Source organism: Anolis carolinensis, chromosome 1 (genome assembly GCF_035594765.1).
Source record: "Anolis carolinensis isolate JA03-04 chromosome 1, rAnoCar3.1.pri, whole genome shotgun sequence".
In the NCBI taxonomy this organism is placed as follows: Eukaryota; Metazoa; Chordata; class Lepidosauria; order Squamata; family Dactyloidae; genus Anolis; species Anolis carolinensis.
In genome coordinates this window covers 96,790,763-96,814,689 of record NC_085841.1, presented here as the reverse complement: position 1 = coordinate 96,814,689, position 23,927 = coordinate 96,790,763, and the positions used below count along the sequence as shown (strand labels likewise).

General features: G+C 39.9%; 1 protein-coding gene across 1 annotated transcript in view; it reads right to left on the bottom strand.

The window, feature by feature from the left end:
* The window catches only part of frk (fyn related Src family tyrosine kinase), a 62,626-nt gene that overhangs the window by 33,234 nt on the left and 5,465 nt on the right, over positions 1-23,927 (bottom strand). The gene's annotated exons all lie outside the window — the stretch shown is intronic.

Sequence of the window (23,927 nt, the reverse complement as noted above, 5' to 3'; positions counted from 1 at the left end):
GCTCCTCTTAGAAGCCTGGCTGCCAACCTTTGTACCAGCTGGAATTTCTGGGCTGTCTTCAAAGGCAGCCCCATGTAGAGCATGTTGCGATAATCCAATCTGGATGTAACTCAAAATGCTTAGGACTGAAAGAGTTTTGAATTTCAGATCTTTTCGAATTTTGGAAAGCCTCCATTCGCATGTATATACATGTAAAAAGATATCATGGAGATGGAAGCCAAGTTTCAACATTAAATTCATTGATGTTTCATATACATCTTATAATCATAGCCAATATTTTAAATAAATTTGTGCATGAGACAAAGTTTGTGTACACTAAACCATCAGAAATCAAAAGGATCACTATGTTATCCACCCATTTGAACAAAATTTCAGATTTTCAGATATGGGGTGTTCAATCTGTAATAACAAATTATTAACAATTTTCTAATCCTTCTTTAAATGCTTAAATTGATACTTGAGGCATTGACCTTTTTCTGCCTAACAGTAATGCAGTCCTAGGACCGGTAACCATACATAAGGAAATGCAATTTCAAACAAGCACAGAATACAAAAGAAAACTAAATTCCTTTTGACATATTCACCTTTACTTGCCTATACTCAACCATTATACAGATTTTGACATTTTTCCTCTTTCATACACAGACACATTTTTGACAAGGTTGAAAAGTTCATGCAGTTTTGCCCTATTTTTAGAACACAATGCTAGAAAGACATTTGAGAGTTTCCATTCCATTCTCTTCATCTCACTCTCTCTCTTTCTCTCTCACTCACACACAGAGGGGCTGTTTCAATGGCTGGTACATCTAGTTCTTGCATTGCCTATTTTGAGACAGAGCAAAGCTAAGAGGGAAAAGAAGCCAGCAACACATGATGCGGGAGATTAGGTGGAGTTTAAATGTGTCTGTCTCTTTTTCTGTCTCTCAACAGACTGCTCAGGAATCAGTAACGGCCAGGTAGGAGACAGCCCCGGTCATCCCTGCAAGTGGCACAGCAACAAAAGATTGTAATGATAGCAATGATAGTTTATCTGGCTGCTTTCCTCTCCTGCGGTGGGTGTTTCAATTGCTCGTTCCACTTTAAAAGAATGAGATTCTATCAGAGAGACTGCCAAATTTTGGCTAAGCCAGATTTCAGTACTAAAATAAGAACAGAAGCTTACTTGAAGTCTTTGGTAGATAATTCAGCTTTCACAAGAGCTCTATACTGCTGCTATGGTGTTGTATTATCATTTCTTCTTTGGAAACAGCAATAACAATGAAAAACAGCAGCAAAGATGTAATAATGATAATGTTAGGAAATCTGGGCCTGTTATCTCTCTGGCCCTCATCCATTTCTCTGTCTACTACAGGGGTCCCCAAACTAAGGCCCGGGGGCCGGATGCGGCCCTCCAACGTCATTTACCTGGCCCCCGCCCTCAGTTTTATAATATAATATTTTTATATCAGTTTTAATAATATAATATATTGTATATACATATAATATTGATAATAATCTTATGTTATACAATATAATACTAATAGTAATACCATATAATAATATTAATTATATGTTATATATTACATATTATAGAATAGTATAGTGGTATAGTTCAATATAGTAATATATAATGCTAATATTGTGTTATGCTAATAATATAATATATTGTATGTACATACAGCTGCTCTGAGTCCCCTTCGGGGTGAGAAGGGCGGGATATAAATGTAGTAAATAAATGCAGTAAATAATTAATTAATTTTAGACTTAGGCTCGGCCAAAATCTGACATGACTTGAAGGCACACAACAACAACAACAACAATCCTAATTAACTTGACTATCTCATTGGCCAGTAGCAGGCCCACACTTTCCATTGAAATCCTAATAGGTTTATGTTGTTTAAAATTGTTTTCATTTTTAAATATTGTATTGTTCTTTTGTTGTTGTTGTTGTTGCACTACAAATAAGACATGTGCAGTATGCATAGGGATTTGTTTGTATTTTTTTTCAAATGATAATTCGGCCCCTCAACAGTCTGAAGGATTGTGGACCGGCCCTCTGGATAAAAAGTTTGGGGACCCCTGGTCTACTACATGACATTGGCTCCAGGTTTCACTGCACATACAAGGAGATCTTCTAAATCTTTTGTGGATCAGTATCATCAAAGTCATGAGAAGAACAAGGATTTTATAATGAATGTATTGTGTCATCTTCCAATGCAAGTTTTGAGAAACATGTGCATTAATGTTCTTGCTCATTCTAGATTTCATTCAAAACAAAGACATGGCATTTCTGGAATCCAAGGCAAATTTAGAAAGCAGAACAAAAAAATCCATAAAAAACATTATAGAAGTCTAATTCTGTCATTTAATTAGAAATTAAGTTGCAATTTCCATGTTTTGGGATATGTGCATTTCTAAGCATAGTAACATTTTAAAAATGTCAAGGATGATACAGGTCTACATTGCAATGCATTTTACCAGACATGAATCCGTAAACATATACCTTGGTGCTGCAGAATAAAATAGAAGGAATGGAACTTGTAGGATATTGATATGAATAGGGAATTGGAAATTCAGAAAATCTAGGAAGAACTTAAAGATCTTCTACCATATTTGCCAACTGATCAGTTCAAATCTGCTATATTAACATAATACTTTGTTTAAATTAGGGAGGAAAACTGTGGGAGGCTAGGGGGACACATTAGCTTCCCAAGAAACCATCGAGGATTGTATACCTGCAACCTCCCACCACCCAGAAGTAGGAGTCATTTCCTGTTTATTTTTTAAAGGTTTTTTCCTGGACTTGAAATGGACTGGGAGGGCAGAAATGTGGAGAAAAGCCTGCCATATCTCTTAGAAGGCCTTTGGAAGCAAAAATTTACACAAACACACACACACCAAATCTGAAAATTAAGGCTGTGGGGTGAACTAGTAACCAGCTTTTATAAGCAGACTTCAAGGAATGACCAAACGTAGCAAAAAGTGTTTTCTGAGCCCCCAAGCCAGTTCAATTATTTTAGCACCTGAAATAGATGATTTTTTACACATCTGTATATCTGGCAGGAAAAATTGAACAAGAATAAATTAAATTAAATGGATTTTTCTTCCCTCTTCATACACAAAACTACCTGGAGTGGTTTTTTCTATCTTCCTAATAGCCAAGTTGTGCTCTATCCAGAAACCCTACAATCACACAAAAGTGCAAATAAATCCCACTGAGCTCTTGTTGGATTTTATTTAGCAAAACCAGTCCTGTGGTCTTCGAGGGACTAGAACAGCAGAGCAGCAAAAACCTGGTGCTGTTCTGGCACCAGTGATAGATATACGGTATGTATGCAGATAATAAGGGTCAGAGTGGTCACACAATAAGTCAACTATCCTGAGAATTACCTTCAAATAGGTCACAACTGCATTAAAAAAATAAACCAAGAGCAGCAGTAAATCTGAATCTAAACTAGTTTCCAGGGTAAAGTCCTGGAAACAACAATTTTTTATTTATTTAATCAATCACTGGTCTGTGAGTACAGTTGCTAGATTGAGGAATGAGGAAACAGCAATAGGCCAGGTAAAACTGGAGTAGTGCTGGCTTGAGTGTTAAGTATATATTATTATTATTTTAATTAATAAGAAATATTTCATTTGATCCTGTCACAGAGCCTTCAGTTCACCTTACAGGGCTTTACGATTCACAGATCCAGCCGGTTCTGTCATATACAGAACTATATATAATGTGTGTGTTGTCGAAGGCTTTCTTTTTGTCCTCATCCTCAGAGGCTTCACAGGCCTCAACACACCCCATCTAGAAAATCCAGTAATTCAGTATCTAAAGAGAGTTAGGATTATGAATATGAAAAACAGCCAAAGGCAGGATAAAAAATAATGCCATATATAAGGCTAATGCATACAAATAATGTGCACAAAAAGTGAACAACTTGTTGTGGATGTTACAAGCATGGTGATCCCAACTGTTAGTCTGTTGCTTTCAAACATACTTCTGATATGGATATAATTTAGTTCTCCAAATAGCCCAGAGATTGATTGGCTTTACTAACTCAGGTGTAAACTTTTACTATTAATTTTCACTCAAATCATAACTGACATAATCAAAAGTACAGGGTATGTTTATCAGAAGTTGGTGCCAAAACTGAAAGCAGGAAGCAACCAGTCAAAATCAGACGGGAAACTCTGTACTAAACTCCATTTCATTCCTTCCCTATTTATGACCTTTCTACATGTCAGCTTGATGAATGGATGACAAAGACATTTTTCAATTAATCATGATATATATACAGGTACTTTTGATTGGAGGTATCTGATACCAGTCATCCAGGTAACTAGTGCATTTCTCTCCATCATGACCCCCATCAACCTACAGCTGACAACAACAACAATACTGTATGAATTTGTGTTTCTTTATATTTCTCCTGTCTTAGACTCAAGGTGGCTAACAATCACTGAGAGATAGATTTAGCACACATTGCTAAAAGCATACCAGAGCTGAAATATCATCAAGCTATCAGTAGAATAAGTTTGAAACATGTCCATTTATTTATTTATTATTTATTTCAAATATTTCTATCCCGCCCTTCTCACCCGGAGGGACTCAGGGCGGCAGCACATTATTAAAAGCCCCTTCTACATTTAAAAAACAGTTCCTAAAACCATATTAAAACAAACAACAAAAAGTCTTAATTTGGAACTACAGTAGAGTCTCACTTATCCAACGTAAACGGGCCAGCAGAACGTTGGATAAGCAAATATGTTGGATAATAAGGAGAGATTAAGGAAAAGCCTATTAAACATTAAATTAGGTTATGATTTTACAAATTAAGTACCCAAACATCATGTTATACAACAAATTTGACAGAAAAAGTAGTTCAATACACAGTAATGCTATGTAGTAATTACTTTATTTACGAATTTAGCACCAAAATATCATGAAGTATTGAAAACACTGACTACAAAAATGCATTGGATAATCCAGAACGTTGGATAAGCGAGTGTTGGATAAGTGAGACTCTACTGTAGATGGACCAGTCTAGCCTCCCTTGCAAAGTAGTTCATATTAATTGACTCACTGGACTGAGTTCAAGAGTCCAGGGTTTTAAAAATGCTACCTGGCTTCTATATTTGAGCTGGATCACAACAATTTTCCCCAACCAAGATTAAATGGTTCCTCAATTTCTGGAAACTTTCATTATTAAAGCATGGCTGATCAGTAAAGCATTTTAATTTGAAGAATTTGCTGGGAAATTGTGGTACTCCTTCCCCTTTTTCTTATCTAATGCCATTTCTCTTGTCTATAGACTTTGCATTGCTGTAAGTTATTATCTCTGCTCGTAACTAATTCCCACCCATTTATTTGTGGACTTTAATCCTTTCCGTCGGTATCACTGATAACACATACAAACTCAGGAATCAGTGTTTGCCTGGATTAAGCAGTGGATGGAGAGGCACACACACACAAGCAAGGCAATACTACCTGTAATTCCAGAAAATATATTGAAATCCTTTCTATTTAGCACTATCAGCACAAAGGCAAAAGCCAAGAGTAAAGACCAATAAAAGTGTAGTTCACTTTAAAACACACAAACCAATCATATGCTCTGTTTTGATCACTTAATCCTCATAATCAAAAGCCATTTTCAGAATCTGTAAAGAACCAGAGCTTCAGGTTTTCAGAGACAGCTCTCTTAATCTGCATATTTCAGCATTCTTTGAGTACAATGCAATTGATACCTTATGTTATGAACCATGATTGTTGAGCCAATTAATGCAGTTGAATAACCCAATTATTGTGACACCAGCTCCCCCAAAAGTTTCTGTCTATCCAAAGCATGGCAATTAATCTCTATCACTCACATCAACGTCTTAATAAACGAGAGCTATTTTGGTCACCAAAGACATTAAAACATGAAATACAAGGAAGTCAGTGAAAAAGGTAAATAGTGCATGCACTAAAACACACACCAATCTGTGGTCCTGTAGAAAAGGAAGAAGGCTTTAGTGAGCTAGAAACTGCTGGAATTCCCCAGCACCTGCTCTGAGCGGAGCCAGTGTCCAGATCCAAGCACACACAAACAATAGGAGGTCTTATGATGTCCAGTGATCACAGACATTCTGAAATGTCAGATGCTCAAAAACCTGGAAGACGGCTGAGGGCAAGGACTCATTCAGGCACAGTCAATAATATAACCCTTTGCTCCTCAGGTTGCTTTAATCCAGTTGTTCCCAACCTTTGTACTTCCAGGTGTTTTGGACTTCAGCTTCCACGGTTACACAGATTTAGGAGGTTCCCCCTTGTGTGATGAGGCAGGGGGGGAATCTGTAATGGTGTAGAGCACAGGGTGACAGGTCCTTATACCCCTGCGCGGGCACCACCCAGATGTGGCAAGACTGGCTGATTCCGGCAGCACATGTGGCAAGGTCAATAGTCCAGTGTAGTTGGCTCCCTAGCTCGATTCTGCTTCCAAAACCTTGCCTTTTGTTATTTATTCCCCTCATCATGGTGGCCCATGGAGTGAGGAAGGGAGGCTTCAGTCCACCCTTGCAGAATGAGACCCATTGTGGGAAGGGAGTCTCACTGCTCTAATCCAAAGCTTTCCAAACATTTCATGTTCGTGACACACATTTAAACATGCATCATTTCGCAAGACAGTAATTCAGTTTTACTAGCAAATTGCTTATTTCACATGAATGCAGACATATGTGAGACACACCTACACACTGCTACTGACACACAGTTTGGAAAGCTCTGCTCTAATCATATGCTAGTAATCTTACTGTATTGTAATTACCATTGGGGGAAAAAACACATGAGCTCTGACATAAAGTGATTAGTGGAATGAGGTCAATGGCGAGTTACATGGTACATTTTTCTTCCTTTTTCTCAACCTGTTAAAAGTCACTTCTTCATTGTTCAGGATTATAACCACCCTCTTTGTTCCCTGTGTCTTAGATGGGAATGATAAGGATGCTCCAACCCCAAGAATGGCTGTCAGCTTACTTCAGCCCATGATAATCAGCTTTTTAGATGCTTATAATATAGATGTAATATAGAACTTTTATTTACTTCTGTTCCTATCCTTAGATGCATTTCCCAAAACAGGAAACGTTTTCGTTTTTACCTTAGCAGAGCACTCTGAGTGCTTCTACTCAATGCTGATTTGCACAAGGCCATTTCAATCTAAGTATTCCAGATACTGCTACCAATCAATGCTTTGTTTCATTTAAATCATAAATAAAATCGTAATTACCAGGTACACTTCCTACTTTTAAATATTAACAGCATATTAATTATACTATATATTGGTCCTTTTGATGCCTAAAAAGAGTATGCATGTATGAAAGAGAAATATTAGTAGTCATAGAGGGACACAAAAGTTTGAAAAAGTACAAAAGCATGGATTAAAAGTACAAAAACAGACAGTTTTAATTATGAATTTTAAGCTTCCACTCTATGTCTAACTTTTGTTTTGAGTATTTCAATCTGTATTTTATGGAAATATCTTTTGGTGTGTATTTTACGTAGTGTTTTTAAATAGTTATGTGTTTTAGCAATGTTGTAACCCACCTCGAGATGTGAGGAGATGTGATGCCTCATGGGCCTTGTAGTCCTGCTCCTAGTGCCATCGTGACAGATGAAGACGAAAACATGGGGTTTTCACCGGTTCAACAAGAGCCGGAATCTTTCCAGCTGCCGGATGTTGATGTTTTCGCCCAAGAACCCAGTAAAACAGACCTTGGGCATTCCTCACCCCCGTTCCCTAGGAGACAGTCCTATTCTGCAGACAGGGGAGTGAGAGAACAGACTCGCAGGAGCTTACGGATCGCAGCTAAACAACAGGCTGATTAGCCATGCTTCCCTTGGGAAATTCTAAGGAGTTTCACATCTGGACAAAGTTGGGTTTCGTTTCCCGTTCTCTAGGGAAAGAGGTCGTTGGCGGGAAAATGAGACCCCAATATAGGTGCCTGGCACGTTAGAATTGTTGCGGAGTCAACAGAGCAGCTCCAGGAGCAACATCGTGGTTCCAGCCTTGTGTGGACTTCGCAGAGTCCGCAACCCCAGTTCCTTGCTTCCTGGATCACGTATTCAAGATTTGCCTAGCTTTGATTTTGCCACGGACCCTGTTCATAGAATTCCTGTTTCGCCTTGTTCCTAGCCACGGACCTTGTTTAATGATTCAAGTTGTTTCCAGCCTTGTTGTCAAGCTACCTTGGACCTCGGAGACTCTGGGCATTTTCCCCACACTATTGCTTGGCAATAGTGTGTGTTTCAGTTATTGGATTAAAAACTTTGAACTCTAATATCATTTATTGGACAATACATTTTGGGACTATATTTGACCTCATTTGATAGGTCTGCTTCTGAACTATATTCTTCACTTGTTTTTATTACTTTTATATATTTACTTAATAAAGATATTAGATAGATATTGGCCTCTGCGTCTGATTCTTGGTGCTCCGTTGCCACGGCGTGACAGGAGAGGCGGGTAAGAAATAAAATTCTTATTATTATTAAAGTGTGGTTAAACCACCTACCCACTGAAGACTATCAATAAAGACAGTTCATGGTTCTGATATCTTACCTTACCTACTTAATTACAATATGATTACATAATGTTACTAAATGTTACTTTACAAATCTGTAACTGCAATACAGGATGCTAGCTGAGTCTGTTGAAAGGAAATGGAAAGGTTGGGATGGGAGGGAAATGGACTGGCACATCTTGAAAGAGTGCATGGTTAGCTGAAACCATGATCTAAAATACGTCATGCTGAACAATACCTTTAATTTAATAATCATAGTAATAGCAATAACAATTCCCCAAATATTATACTAAGTAGGATTTCAAAAGAAAAAAAGACCTGATACTTGAAAGAACTCCTAGGGATTCAGCATACATCTATGCATATATTCCTAGGCTTTTCCCCCATGTCAATGGTCAACAAGAATAGTACTTTAATTGTTCTTCACGAAAATGAATAACACCATTGACTTAAAGAAAAGAAAGAAAATATGTCATAATTGGTTTGAAGATGCAGGTTGCTAAGCCTAGAATAAAAATACATCATAGAGAATGTGTATTTTGGCACATGACAAAATGGTCAACCCAAGATTTTTCATACAAAGGGACAAAGGGACTTTTGCAGGGAGAGGGGGAAGCACCCTTGTATTTTGAAAAATAATGTTGAACGAAGTTGAATGAAATGTATTTAAAAATATATTTTGCACAAAATAATTGTTTCTTGTGTAAAACGGTGTTCTTTGTGTGTACAGAAATTCCATATTTTTGTACTTTTCTTTTTATAAAAGGGAAAAATTATTTTAAAATGTGTAAAAAAACCCTTATAAATTCACCCAGTAGAAAGATCATATTTGGAAATATTCGTTCTTGTATGCAAGAGAATAAGAAAAAAATTACCCTGTTTAAACTGTTGACTTGGTCAAATCACCATCAAGCAAGTTCATATCTACCCCTTCATCTTCCTTATATTCTTATCTTCTTCTCCCTATCTTCTTCCAGATTTCTATCTTGTTATGAAAAGCAGGGTTTTTATAGCTTAAGGTCTGTGAACCCACTACAGCCGTATCATTTCCTGATTATTTGTAGCCTTCTGTAGAAATGTTGCAGAAAGAAACTTGAGTTAAGAAAACACTAAATTCAAATTTGACCCAAATGCATCTGTATGGTCAACATAATAATATATACTTCAGACTGAATTGCTCCTATTCTGCATTTGAATTTGATGGGAATGAAAAAAAGGACAAGGCCAAAATAGCACAGGACTTCTTCACACGGGCTTCGTTTCGGCAATGGCCCGGCAGGGAGGGGGTTACGTTCAGCCACAGAGCCCAACGTCTCCTATTACACCCAGTATGACTTCTTCTGGGGTGGCTCTGTGGCCAAACTTGAAAAAAAAATACCTGCTGCTATTGAAAATCAGCCAGCAGTGGACAACGGAAGGCTCCCCATCTTTCCATTAGGAAAGATGGGTTGAGCCAGATTTAGGAGATTTCTCCTTGTGTGATGAGGCAGGGGGGAAGCTGCAGTGGTGTGGGGCACAGGGTGACAGGTCCTTATACCTCTGTGCAGGCACCACCCAGATGTGGCAAGACTGGCTGATTCCAGCAGCGCATGTGACAAGGTCAATAGACCAGTGTAGTTGGCTCCCTATCTCAATTCTGCTTCCAAAACCTTGCCTTTTGTTACCTATTCCTTTCGTCATGTTGGCCCATGGAGTGCAGAAGGGAGGCTTCAGTCCACCCTTGCAGAATGAGACCCAATGTGGGAAGGAAGTCTCACTCAATTAACTCAAGGGAGCTAAAGACACAATTTAATAGAAGATACACTTGAATTATATTTCTTGAGGCAAGAAATAGCCACCAATATCCCATTGGGCCTCTATTCAGTACACTGGAAACCTCTGTATTCTTCAGCCTGTCTTTTTAAGGCTCTTTTTTTCTCCTTGGGACAAGTAGGGCAGAAAAGGCTGACTAATCATTGTATCCTATGAGTATTACTAATTAACTCCAGGGAAAAAACCCTTGTGGGTTATCAATAGTGCTGATGGAGGATAACGGGTATCCAAGGCACATATCTGCACGATGACTCAACTAGTGAGTGTTTATGTGGCCAACATTACAGATCCACAGCTTGGAAACAATACTTGATGAACCACCGTTTTCGGAATATCCCAATTAGCACTCTTGCTTTATTCAGTGAGGACTTCTGGGAGTTGTCGTTGAAAAAGGAACATATCAAAGTTCTGAAATTATCATTAATAATTCTACCTGAAAAGCAGAACTAGAAAACCTTACTTGTTAGATGGCTACTCCCAGGATCCTCTAGTACAGTGGTTCTCATCCTAGGGTCCCCAGATGTTTTTGGCCTTCAACTCCTAGAATTCCTAACAGCTGATAAACTGGCTGGGATTTCTGGGAGTTGTAGGCTAAAAACATCTGGGGACCCCAGGTTGAGAACCACTGCTTTAGTACCTATGTTGACTAGATGTTTCTGGACATTGTACTGTTTCCCCAATAACGTTTCCTTTTTAAAAAAAAAATCCTTTAAAAACAGATTAACATGAGAAAAGTGGAAAACAAATCAAGAACATTGACAATGGTTACATAAGACATGAGCCAGGTTTTTATGGTCTTGAAATGCAAGGTGAATCTCTTTGCAATTATTTGTTCTATTGGGTTAGTCCTTTCTAAATAGATCCACAGGTCAAAGGAATACAGCTTTTTTCCTCGTTCATTTGATTTACATAAGAAATAAATGGGGACCATGTTGCCTCAAAGGTGTTATTATTCTTCAGTTCTTTTGTTGTTTTGCTTACTGTGTTAATATTTCTAATAATAATAATACAGTAATGCAAAATTCTATACCTTTTTATACTTGGGTCTAAGTGACTGTGTTGTAAGAGTTTTCTAATTACTAGTAATAGCCTGCCTTGCTGCTGATAATAGAAAGCAAATCAAATCCTTGTGCATTATTTCCTTATGTGTGTCGCTAAATAAATAAGTGTCATATGGTATGCCTTCATCTGGTTAATTTCTGGTGGTATTCATGCTAGAATGTTGTTATCATAGGACAGTCCCACCATGTATAAAGATAGGACCCTAGCAATTTCTCCAGCAAAATGAAGAATTAATACTAGTCATATATACCATTTTTACTGGAGTAAGATGCCACTGACATATCATTTTTGAATATATTTTCTCTTGTGGTTTGATACCACTTTCATTGGCCTTATAAAATAAAACCTAGGTCCTGTTCCCAAATCAGTTTTAATCCAGTAATACCATTGAATATTGCATTTAAAAGATGTTTATATAAAGTTATAATTTTATTAAAACCATTAACTTTCCAAGTCTTTAAAAAGGAGCTTCAAATGAATACAGAGATCAAGTAAGGTACATTTATATATTTGCACCAGACCTTAGGAAAGCATCTTCTGGGAAATCTCCCTCGGTCTTCTGTGATCATACAGGGCAGCCCGAATTCTTTCACAGGAGCATTCTAGCATGTCTCATTACATTAATCTGACTTCATATATTGTCCTCCTTCAGCAATCAATCACATTCTTAATGCTCTGCTTGCAGTCATCTGAATAATCAGATTTAACATCTTGCATTCTTTTGAAGAGTAATCTCTCAAGCTATTTCATTTGATTTAAATGCTTTCAGGCTTCTAAAAAGAAATATGTAGATATCTTTTTTAAAACTCTGTTTACATGGCAGAACAAAGTCCATTTGGATACATTACTAATATCCAGTCACATTTAGGAGCTGACATTTATTGCTACTTGGGTATACAAACATCAGTTCTTTTTTCTTTTGATCATTAAGGTATAATATGTGCGTACATGCATAACCATTTTATATGTGTGTGTGTGTGTGTGTGTGTGTGTGTGTGTGTGTGTAGCACAGTTATGTCAATATTCATTTATAATATCAGTTGATCATTGCTGCCCCAACAATCATTTAACATATACCATTTTTCAATGTCTGTCCATTTAGCCATAACTGCATCTTTGCATTCTTTAATGTCTCACTGTACAGTTCAGGGAGTCTCTAAGCTATTTCTCTTGACACAGAAATGTAGCAGCAGTTATTATGTATCATGACAATCCCTACTACCTTGCTATATTTTTTCTAGGCCACTACAAATAATAAGAGATTCAATGATATTGTTGTACAGTACCAGTAATTATAATGATATGTCAAACCCTGGAAATTTTATGATGAAAAGGGCTATCACAGATAAAAAGGTGTTTGCTTCTCTCTTACTATTTTGTCATTGAATTGCTAAACATCTTTCCACATATTTCTAGGTATATTTTCCTCAAATACCAGAATTGAAGAATAGTGGTTTGGATTTTACATCTAGGTTATATTTTTCCCCTCACTCAGTCTTTCCGCTTTGTAGTAATACTTCAACAATGCTATATATTTTTACATTATGTTTTCTATGAACCACCAATATGCCCACATGACTACACGTAAAAGAACTGAATGGGCGAATCCTAAGCTATGTTACTGTGAGTTTACAAAAGTAATGTTTCCTGTTCCTTCCTCTGCCCAACAACTACACATAGAAAGTTCCTCCAAAGTGTCTCATGTGGGCAGAGCTATTTAAGGTTTGAGGATAAATGGCTCCTGGGTCAAAACTCGGCGGAATACAATCCACTTCCAGCAACTAGTCCTCTTAGCCCACATTGTTCTATCTTCTTCTTATACCCAGTCTTATCAAATCACAAGGTTTGTTTCATTTGTATATACCACTGTTTCAGTAGTCTTCTGAAATCTGCCTAAGAGAAGTGAGCACCTTTGCGTTTTAATCTTGTCAACTTTGGTCTAAAAATACAGTAGAGCCCCAGTTAACCGAGCTCATATTAACCGAGGCTCTGGGTTATCCGAGGTGTCACCGGGGTGCCCCTCCCTCTCTCCCTCCTTCTCTTGAGTTCAAGAGAGGGAGAGGGAGAGGGAGGAGGAAGCACCCTGCGATAGCTGCTGCCTAGCAGCTATGGCGAGGTGCTTCCCAAGGGGCATGGTCTCACCCATGGATGTCCCTCGGTGAGAGCACTCACCTTGGGAAGCCCCTCACCGTCGCTGCTGCCTAGACAGCAACAGCAGCGAAGGGCTTCCCAAGGATCGTGGTCTTGCCGAGGGATGTCCCTGGGCAAGACCTGGCCCAGGCAAGCTCCTTGCCATTGCTGCTGTCTAGGCAGCAGCAGCAGTGAGGGTCTTCCCAAGGGGTGTGGTCTCGCCCAGGGACATCCCTCGGTGAGACCATGCCCCTTGGCAAGCCCCTTGCCATCGCTGCTGCAAGAAGGTATGAAAAGAAATTGAAATGTCTATGGCCATTTAACATTGCAAACTTCATAATTCTGGGACAATACTTTTAGTCATGCCTAAGATAAAGTATATCAAACTGTAGAGCCCCTGTTATCCGAGGTAAAGGGGCGGGCCCCACCTCGGATAACTGAAAGGCTTGGATAGGGCAAAGTCTTGCCGAGGGATGTCCCTCTGCGAGACCACGTCCCTTGGGAAGCCCCTCGCTGCCGCTGCCTTTCCAGCAGTGATGGCAAGGGACTTCCCAAGGGGCATGGTCTCACCCAGGGACGTCCCTTGATGAGACTTTGCCTTATCCGAGCCTTTCAGTTATCCGAGGTGGGGCCCGCCCCTTTACCTTGGATAATAGGGGCTCTACTGTATGAGATGCTTTATCTTAGGCATAACTAAAAGTATGTGGCCTAGAATTATGAAATTTGCAATGTTAAATGGCTATACACATTTCAATTTCTTTTCATACATTCTTCACCCTAGGAGCAGAACACTTTTAGAAATATCCATATCTTTCCAGACCTATATAACCCATTTTGGAAACTGTATTGCCCACCATGACTTACTCACTTTAAGCCCAAATTCCTACCTCTCCCTCACCCTTCCTATTTGCTTTGTAGGTTTTTACAGCTATATTTCACTTTTTCTGCCAGCAGTCTCCCTACTTTCAAATACTCTGTTACCACGATAAAACAATATTTCCACTTTATCAACTTCGCAAACATCCCATCTTTACACATGGTTTGAACAAACACATATTCATTTACTTAACAATAAGTTAAACAAATTGTTTCAAAGTGTGTTCCTAAACTTTGTGGGATCAATCACCATTCTTTGTTGGATCATCACCAGGAACGGCTCCAGTTTTGAGAAGTCCATGAAAATAATAATAATTTAATAATAACTTTATTTTTATACCTTGCCAGCATCTCCCCGAAGGGACTTGGGATGGCTTACAGGCAGGACCAAGCTCAGGGCATACAACAAAATTTACCAACTAAAACATAATTAAAAACATAATAACATATAACAATCTAATCAAAACAATTAAAACAGCAGGATATAAAAACATTATTAAAATGTATCAAAATCAACCACAACAACCAGTAACCAGGAATACGGTGGGCATGATCAGACTAGAGAGGGCTAAGCATGGACTCTGTGAAATGATTTTTTTAACTGGCTGCAGTAAAGCCTCGCAGAACAGTAAAGCCTCACAGAACAGTAAAGCCTCACAGAACAAAGTCTAAAACTTTTAGTCCAAAAATCAACTAAAAAACCTGGGTCAACTTATCCCCAGGTCATTGTGAGTACTGTACTTTAACTCTTATTTTAAAAGGAACATCCCCTTCTCTGAGTAGAGTGGGAAAAGGCAAAAGCTTAGTCCATCCCAGGATAACCTAAAATAAATATCGACCCCCTCTACTCCCTCTGCCATAGTGGCCTTTTTGAATGCCTGAGTGGGCAAATGGAGGCAGCAGCCAGGAGTCACTGGACTCAAGGCAACCGTGGGGCTTTCCTATCTCTACTGAATGACCCTCAACTTATTCACAGGGCACACCAAATCCATAATTTTGGCTCCAAAACCTGCCCTCGATTTATACATGAGTTTGACTTATACATAAGTAGACATTTTTGGAACCTTTCACCAAGCAGTACAGCGCAACCCTCTTCCCCAAGGAATCAATAGCAGATAATCACATAACTATCTTCCTTCCTTATAATTAAAATACAATGATAAATCAAACAACTGAGTTCTTTTTCACAGATGTTTAGCAATTGGAGGACTAAAAACCATGAAGGCACAAGATTCAATCCGATCTTTGAATTTAAGCAGCCCTGGTTAATTTTTGGATAAGAGATTGCCAATGAATATCAAGCGGTCATGTTTTACCTTGAAGTCATTTCTGAGTTATGGTGCCTCTAAAGACTCAAGTATTTCAGATAAGGAATACTCAATGGTACTACTGAAACCTTTTTCACAGGTCTCCAGTTGGCACCTCCTGTTGCTACTTTCAGCAGGATGGGAGGTCTCCTGTTATTCTGAAGGAGAGTCCTTTGGAGGGTACAGGAGGGAACAGTGAGAAGAGAATTGGATGGCCTCATTGTACAAGCAGATGCTGGCCCACAGAAAGCTGTGTTTTGTAACAAGATGCTTGGTTTTGTGTAAACTAATGGAGCACAGCGTGTTGTTCAATAAATGTGCCTTGTAATGTTTCATAATAAAATAAGTTCTTAATTTCAGAATGGCTTTCTTGCTTTCAGATTATGTTAGGGATGTGCAACTCGTCAAAAAAACCATCTCATTTTCGGTGCCCCCCGGCTCCATTTACCGGGAAATTCCTAAAATTGGGAAGAGGGAAATACCATTTCATGATCTGTCATCTGGAAGCTCCATTTTCACTCCGGAAAGATCTGACCCCTTGGTGACAATGAGGGAACGGGCAAGGCTCCTCTTCACTTCATTTTTATGGCTATCAGGATGAAAATGGCCACATTTGGAAGACACATTTACAACTGAAAGCCCTCCCCACCCCCAAGGTTTGAGAATGTTTGGGTCATCCGCTGATTTTCAGGAAATGTTTAAAGTTTCTTCAAATAAAGGAGGAAGATTGTCGGACTGGTGCAGGAGTACACACACACACAAGCTAGAAGATAGGGCTGGCGAGGGAATAGCAGAGACTGAGAGTCAAAGAGGTTAACTAGAAGAAGAAAGGGCTTTTTATTTTTTTTGCGGGGCAAGGAACTTAGACTGCTGGTACAGGACAGAGTACAGAAGCCAGAAGATAGGGCTGGGGAAATTCTCAACGGAGTCAGGCTATTCTCTAAACCTATCCCACACTCAGTCAAGTTAAAGGTTTTAAAAAAAGTAAAACTAAAAAATATTTAAACAAACACAAACAAAAAGCTCTTCTTAAACTCACAGCCCCCACCCACTCCTCCCTAGCAAAATTAGTAAATTAGGACTATAAGAAAGATAGTAACGAAGAAAATTTAATGCAGAAGATAGAGGTTGGAATTCTCAAAAAGTAATCACTAAGCACCAGAATCAGCAACAGCACTGAGATAGAACATGGAGCACACAATTTCTCTCTCTCTCTCAAATGCCACAGAAAAATAGCGGAACTCACCCTGATATTTGCAAAAAGACACATGATCTGCTTTCTTCTTCTGATTGGCTCTGGCAAGGCTAACGGGGAAAATTCTGCACATGCACAGCTGCTTTTTTCACATGGCAGCTGGGTGCAGCCGAAGATCAACTGTCACATACCCCATTGTTGTCAGACCTTCGGTTGCCCCTCGTCTGTCCACATTTCCAGCAGTCTGGCTGCCAGTTTACCCGAATCCCCCGAAAACGGTATCACAAAACACACCTAGTATATGTTTTCTTCCATTTACAGTACAATTTACAGCACAAACCTATTTACCCTGACATCAGTTCCACTGAATTTAATAGGGATTTATAAGTGTAATGGGAGTAAGCTATTTTGTGCGGGTCAGAGTTTCCTACTATCACTGTCATTACCAAATTTTCTGCTGCTGTCATTTCTGCTGTATTTCTGCCACTTCTGCTACTTTCTTTCCTATTGCTACACTGGGAAACATCTGTGGAGAATATAGGTCTGGTTTACCAGAAGTGAATATGTAAGTAGGCAGGAACAGTAGTTATTTTTGCAACAGCAACTGTATTCATGCTGAGTGAATGGCCAATTTAGAAAAGGGCCTTCTAATACCCATCCCTGAAGTATGGGATTCCAGCCTTAATTCTCTGGTCCATACACACTTTGTTTCCCCATTGACAAGTCATATTTAATTGACATCATTGACATGTCATCTTTAATCCAGTTAGCGTTTCAATCACTGTTTGATAAACAGTGAAAGGATCCTGTATTACAATACTTAAATGAGAAAGTAGACTTCAAAGTTTACAATAGTTTTTCTTGTTGTAGGAAACAAAGGAAGACTTGTCTTTATCTCTTGTCTTCCCACTCGGCATGGGTTATTAATATTAATAGTACAGCTGAGCAGCATTTGTTGGCATAGGGTTATTTTCATGTTTAGATAAAACAACTGTCAACAATAAAAGCAAGGACAGGTGATATGCTAGTTTCCATGGTTTCTGTTTGTAGTGCAGAATATCACCCAAAAGAAGAAGAATGAATAGACACATGGGAACAAGAAAATGTCATAGAGGAATTGAACTTTCAGGGCATCTCATTGTTCTAAAAGTTCCAATTTTGTTGGAATCAGCATGGCTTTAGGTACCGAGTTAAAAATTTTTCCTTCAAATCTAAAACCTTTAATGTTTTTATTTATAAATTAACAGACCACGGGTATTTATGAATTAAAGCTACATTTAGAGAACTATGAACTAATATTAATCAAGAAAAGCTTGGAAAGGTTACTTTTTGGACTGTACAATCCCTCAGTCAGCAAGGCTTGTAGCAGCTGCAATGTCCCAAAACATTTGTTTCCTGCTCTGCAATCACATTGTGAAAAATAAGTTCTCTCTAGAAATGTTTATTGTAAATATGAAACCATAGTTGAAAAAACAATAAATAGTGCCGCATTCTAAGAACAAAGTTTGCCCTAGACTGGGAGAATAGCAAAACATCATAAAGTCTTACCAGAATTATCTTGTAAATGTGTTGCAAGCTGTCTTTTGCCATAAGAGACAAACATGTGCACATGAACAGATTTTTTTCCATTGAGAAAGGGCACTAGTATTAATGTTAGATTAGCTTTAACATTCAAACATTCCCTAACTTCCTCTTTGACAATCATAATCAAGTGGGAAATGGAAGGCAGTAGGAAAAGAGGAAAGTTACAGCACAAATGGATCTGCTCAGTTGTGGAAGCCATAGCACCGAGTTTTCAAGACATGAACAACATTGTTAAAGCCTGAGATTCTTAGAGGTCCCTCTTTCATACAATCATGATAAGTCAAAGTCAACTTGACAGCACTAATAACTGCAGACAAATTCAATTATATAGCTTATATAAATGGCCACCTGACTAATAAGCTTCTTTGAAAATAAAGCAATAAAATGTGCTTGGAACTACAAGAAGATCATAACAAGCACAATTCTTCTTATCAAGCAAAGCAAGTGCTCATCTACCCATACTGAGCTTGGCAACAAGCATTCCAGAAACACTCAAGCAAGTCACACCAGGTGTGTTTCTAATAGCACCAGATACACCCTAGTATGACACTAAACCTAACAGACTGTCCTTTGTATGAGATACAGGTGCATTAAATGAACAACAATGAAGAAATGTGATGAAAAGATACAGTAATTTAGGTGTTTTTCAGACTAAAAGTGAACAAGTTTCTTCTACAATGTATATTTGCAATTAGGTGTATTTAACAACAATTTGATGATGTTTTACTATCTGATTTTTCCAAGAAGAAAAATGTGTCAAAATTATATGTACAACAGCTTTGCACAACATGTAACCTATGACGTCCCACGCATCCAGTTATGTATTCTGTTATCCTAGGTCACACGTGTGAAATATTCTACCAGTGGGTAGAATATAGTCTGTCATGTCATTTTATAAGGCCCATGAGAATTTCAGTGCCAGGGCAACATAGTTACATTTATACAGTCTTACAATTACAAACGGCCTTTTGAAGACAACAATAAGGATGACGAGGAACTCTGGAGTGGGCTGGTCCATGAGGTCACAAAGTGTCGGAAGCAACTGAATGAATAAACAACAACAAATAAGGTTGATGTGGCTCTCAATGAAAATACGTTTGACACCCATATCTCTGGTTTCAAACCACAATAAACAGTCAGTGTAGATGGGGCCTATATCTCTGGAAAATTCCCCACAGTCCATTTCCCAACCTTGAAGAGAATTGTTGTGTGTGGATAGGTATGTGATATGTAATGGTAGAATACATAAAAGTAACATCAGCAAGGGGTCAGAGTTTAATTTTCCATCAATGTAGACCTTTTCATATTAATAAAATGACCTACTCTTGATTGCTTTAAACATCAATTTGTCAAATGTATGACTAAAGTAAAAATGGCCCTAGTTTGAAGCTAGCACCAAACTGCAGGAGTCAGACGACAATTGCCCACAAAAATGTGCAAAAGCCCTTTATGTGCCTCAATGCTCTGTGTTTGGTGCAATCACCCTCTGGGCCCCCAACTGGTTCCAAGTTTTCTTATTATTTTATTTATTTAATTTCTTAAATTTTATCCCACTTTTCTTCCAACATAGAGACTCAAGGTGGCTAACACCAAATGTAACATAATATATGTAATTATATGCACAGCAAAACCATTTTCTTTGATACTAGTTTGAAACTGCATTAAATGGTCAGTGTAAATGGGGCTATATTGGGTATTTGCTATTATTACTTTTTAAGAGTTCAGCTGTAAGGGGGAGCATGGACTTCCAGCATACCCTAGCTAGCATGACTACTAGTAAAATTGATGTTCATGTTTTTTTAAAGAATTTTTAAAAATAGGATTTAAATTATTTTACTCTTTTTAAAATAATGTTGCAATTGTTTTTATAGTCCATAACTATTGGACTGTGTAAGCAAACTTTGTTTCATGCACAAAAGTATTTAAAAATTATATAAAATTACTTTCTGGCTATGTGTATAGGTGTCAAGGACAGAACGCCACAAGATTCAAAGTAACAGAGTTTATTAGATTACAGAACTCAAAAATGCCCGTAAAACACAAGGGCCAGGCAGTTTTTGCCTTTAGGAGCAAAAAGGGGCAAAAGTAAATGTTCAAAAGATAAACCGGATTAAACCGGAGTTTAATCCGGGTAAAAACAAACTGCTTGCGTCAGCCTGGGTATAAACGAAACGAAAGCCAAGGAACAAAAGATACAAAGAATGCAACTAATTGGCAGCAGATTCCTCTCTGCTGCCAACACTGTGCTTAGAGTAACTTGCGTCGCTCCCACACACACACACAGCAGACAGGATCTTCAACACGAGTAAAACAGCCAAGGATTGTAGCAGTTGAGTAGACCAGTTCCGTTCCGTAGATCAAAGCCAGAAGCAGACGTTTGTAGTTTTTCCAAGTCCAAGAAAGGGGGAAGACAAGCCGTGGTCAGTTCAGTCCGAGTTCTCAAAGCAGGAGATGGCGTCCGTCAAGAAGACGACGGAGTGTCAAGCTAATAAGAGTAAGCACAGGTTTGCACAAACAAATGCCCACACAATCCCTCCCGCCGTCTGACCCTGGATTCCAATCAACTTACGTCACAGCACAGGAAAGCACACAAGTCTTCAGGGAAGCGTCCCACACACACACGGATCCCAAGCGTTTGCCCAGATTACCTTGCCCAACGCAATTTGCAATTGCTCTCAAGCCCCATTTTATGCCAGTTACAAATCTTCATCACTGTCAGCTGTCCTCCTTAACCCGGGCGTTTCCTCATCACTTTCCTCGTCAGAGCTGGAACACCTCTGACTACGCCCAACAGCATCTCCAGCTGTGGATCCCGTCCCATCCCTCCAGCTAAACCATGGGTCTAATCCTGAAGGTCCCCATTCATCTTCTGTCCCATCATGGCCAGTGGCACCCACTTCCTCCCTTACCCGAGTCCAATCCATCTCATCCTCCTCTGAGCTAACCAGCCCCTCCTCCATTCTCTCCGTAAACCCTTCGAAAGACTCCTCGTCAGAAGGTGCTGCAAATATGTCTCGCAGTCTTTTTCTCTCTCGCTCCTCGAGAGTATCTGACTCTCGAGGAGTCTTACGCCCACGTCTGTCAGTAACAGAGCCATGAGGCTCAATCATAACACTATCCCCTCTCACAAAGGCCTCCTCCCCCGATGGCGGAGAAGTGGCAGTGATACCCTCCGCTATAGCACCACGACGACTAGAGGTATCAAGTTTCAACAGCGAACGATGAAAGACTGGATGGACCTTTAAACTAGACGGTAAACGCAAACGAAACGCAACAGAAGAAATCTTTTTAACGATAGGAAAGGGACCCAAATACCGAGGCGCAAACTTTCCCCCAGCCTGTTTAATATGTTTGGAAGATAACCACACCAAATCCCCTTCTTCCAACTCCTCCCCTGCCTGCCTGTGGCGGTCAGCCTGAGTCTTTTGCGTTGCCTTAGCTTCCAACAGTAAGCGACGGGCAACATCGTGCAATGCAGCCATTTCCGTAGAGCGGTACACAGGGTCCGAAGAGACCACATTGGTCGACGGCGCCACACCTCCCCGTGGGTGAAAACCATAAGTTAGCTCAAATGGCGTATGCTGACTAGACGTGTGCACCGCATTGTTGTAAGCAAATTCCGCCACCGGTAACCACTTTACCCAAGCCGTGGGTTGATCTAAACAAAAACAACGCAGATACTGCTCTAAGAGCCCATTAACCCGTTCCGACTGTCCATCCGTTTGCGGATGGAAAGCTGAAGACACGTTTAACTTAGTCCCCAAACACTCATGGAAGTGTTTCCAAAAGCGTGACACAAATTGCGGAGCCCTATCTGAAATAATCACCTCGGGTGCTCCGTGCAAACGATAGATATGCTTTGTAAATAGTAAGGCCAACGTAGGGGCCGCCGGAATGGTTGAACAAGGAATAAAATGAGCCAGTTTACTAAATAAATCCACCACCACCCAAATACAAGTATAACCCCCAGACTTAGGCAAATCTGAAATAAAATCCATGGAAATGATTTGCCATGGCCTCTCCGGAACAGGTAAAGACGATAACAACCCTCTAGGGCGCCCAACAGGCGTCTTACTCTGCTGACAAACGGCGCAGCTGTCACAAAAGCGCAGAATGTCTTGCCGCATCTTTGGCCACCAGTAGCTCCTGGTGATAAGCTGTACGGTCTTGAACCTGCCAAAGTGCCCAGCCATGGGTTCGTCATGGTGGGCTCTAATCACCTCCAACCTGAGGGTCCCTACTGGTACGTAAACCTGCCCCCTACGCACCAATACCCCGTCTTGATCCTGGAGATGCGGCAGTATGGTACGGTTACCTGCAGAGAGCAGCATCAGTTGCTCCTGAGTCCACACATCATCCTTCTGAGCCTCAAGGATCTGGTCATGTAACCCAAGCTCATTATCTACAACACACAGAGAGGCAGTAGGCAAGATGGTCTGACATACTACCTGCTCATTGGTCTTAAATTCCGGCTTGCGGGATAAAGCATCGGCCCGCAAGTTTGCCTTCCCCTCCACGAACTGCACCTTGAAGTTAAACCTGGAGAAAAACAAAGCCCAGCGGATTTGACGCTGGTTTAACTTCTTTGCTGTTTGCAAGTGCTCTAAGTTCTTGTGATCAGATCTGACCACGATCTGGTGCCGTGCCCCTTCAAGCCAGTGCCGCCACACCTCAAACGCCACCTTAATCGCCAACAACTCCTTCTCCCATATGGTATAGTTCTGCTCGAAGGGTGTTAGTTGCCGCGAGTAAAATCCACAGGGACGCAAGGTCCCTGAGGAATCCTTCTGAGACAATACAGCCCCCAACGCGTAGCTAGAAGCGTCCGCTTCTACCACGAACGGTCTGTCAACATCAGGATGGGTTAGTATGTTGTCCGATTGAAAACTAGACTTTAGTTGTAGAAACGCCTCGTGAGCTTCCCGCCCCCACACAAATGGCTGTTTCTTGCGCAGAAGCTGCGTCAAAGGTACCGTGAGCTTTGCAAAATTCGGAATAAACTCCCGGTAGTAATTAGCGAAACCCAAGAACCTTTGTACATCCTTCTTAGTCTTCAGCTCCTGCCATGAGTTGACGGCGTCAACCTTATGTGGGTCCATTTTAAGTTCCCTACCTGACACTACATGACCTAGGAACTCCACTTCAGGCACATGAAAGACGCACTTGGAAGCCTTGGCGAAAAGCCCATTAGCCCGCAGTCGGTGCAGAACCTGCTTGACATGTTGACGATGTTCTTTCTCGTCCTTAGAAAAAATCAAGATATCATCCAAATAAATCACTAAAAATTGGTCAATTAGGTCCCTGAACACATCGTTCATGAACCTCTGGAATACCGCAGGAGCATTACAAAGCCCAAAAGGCATGACTCGGAACTCGTGGCATCCGAAACACGTGTTAAATGCCGTCTTCCATTCATCCCCTTCCCGTATACG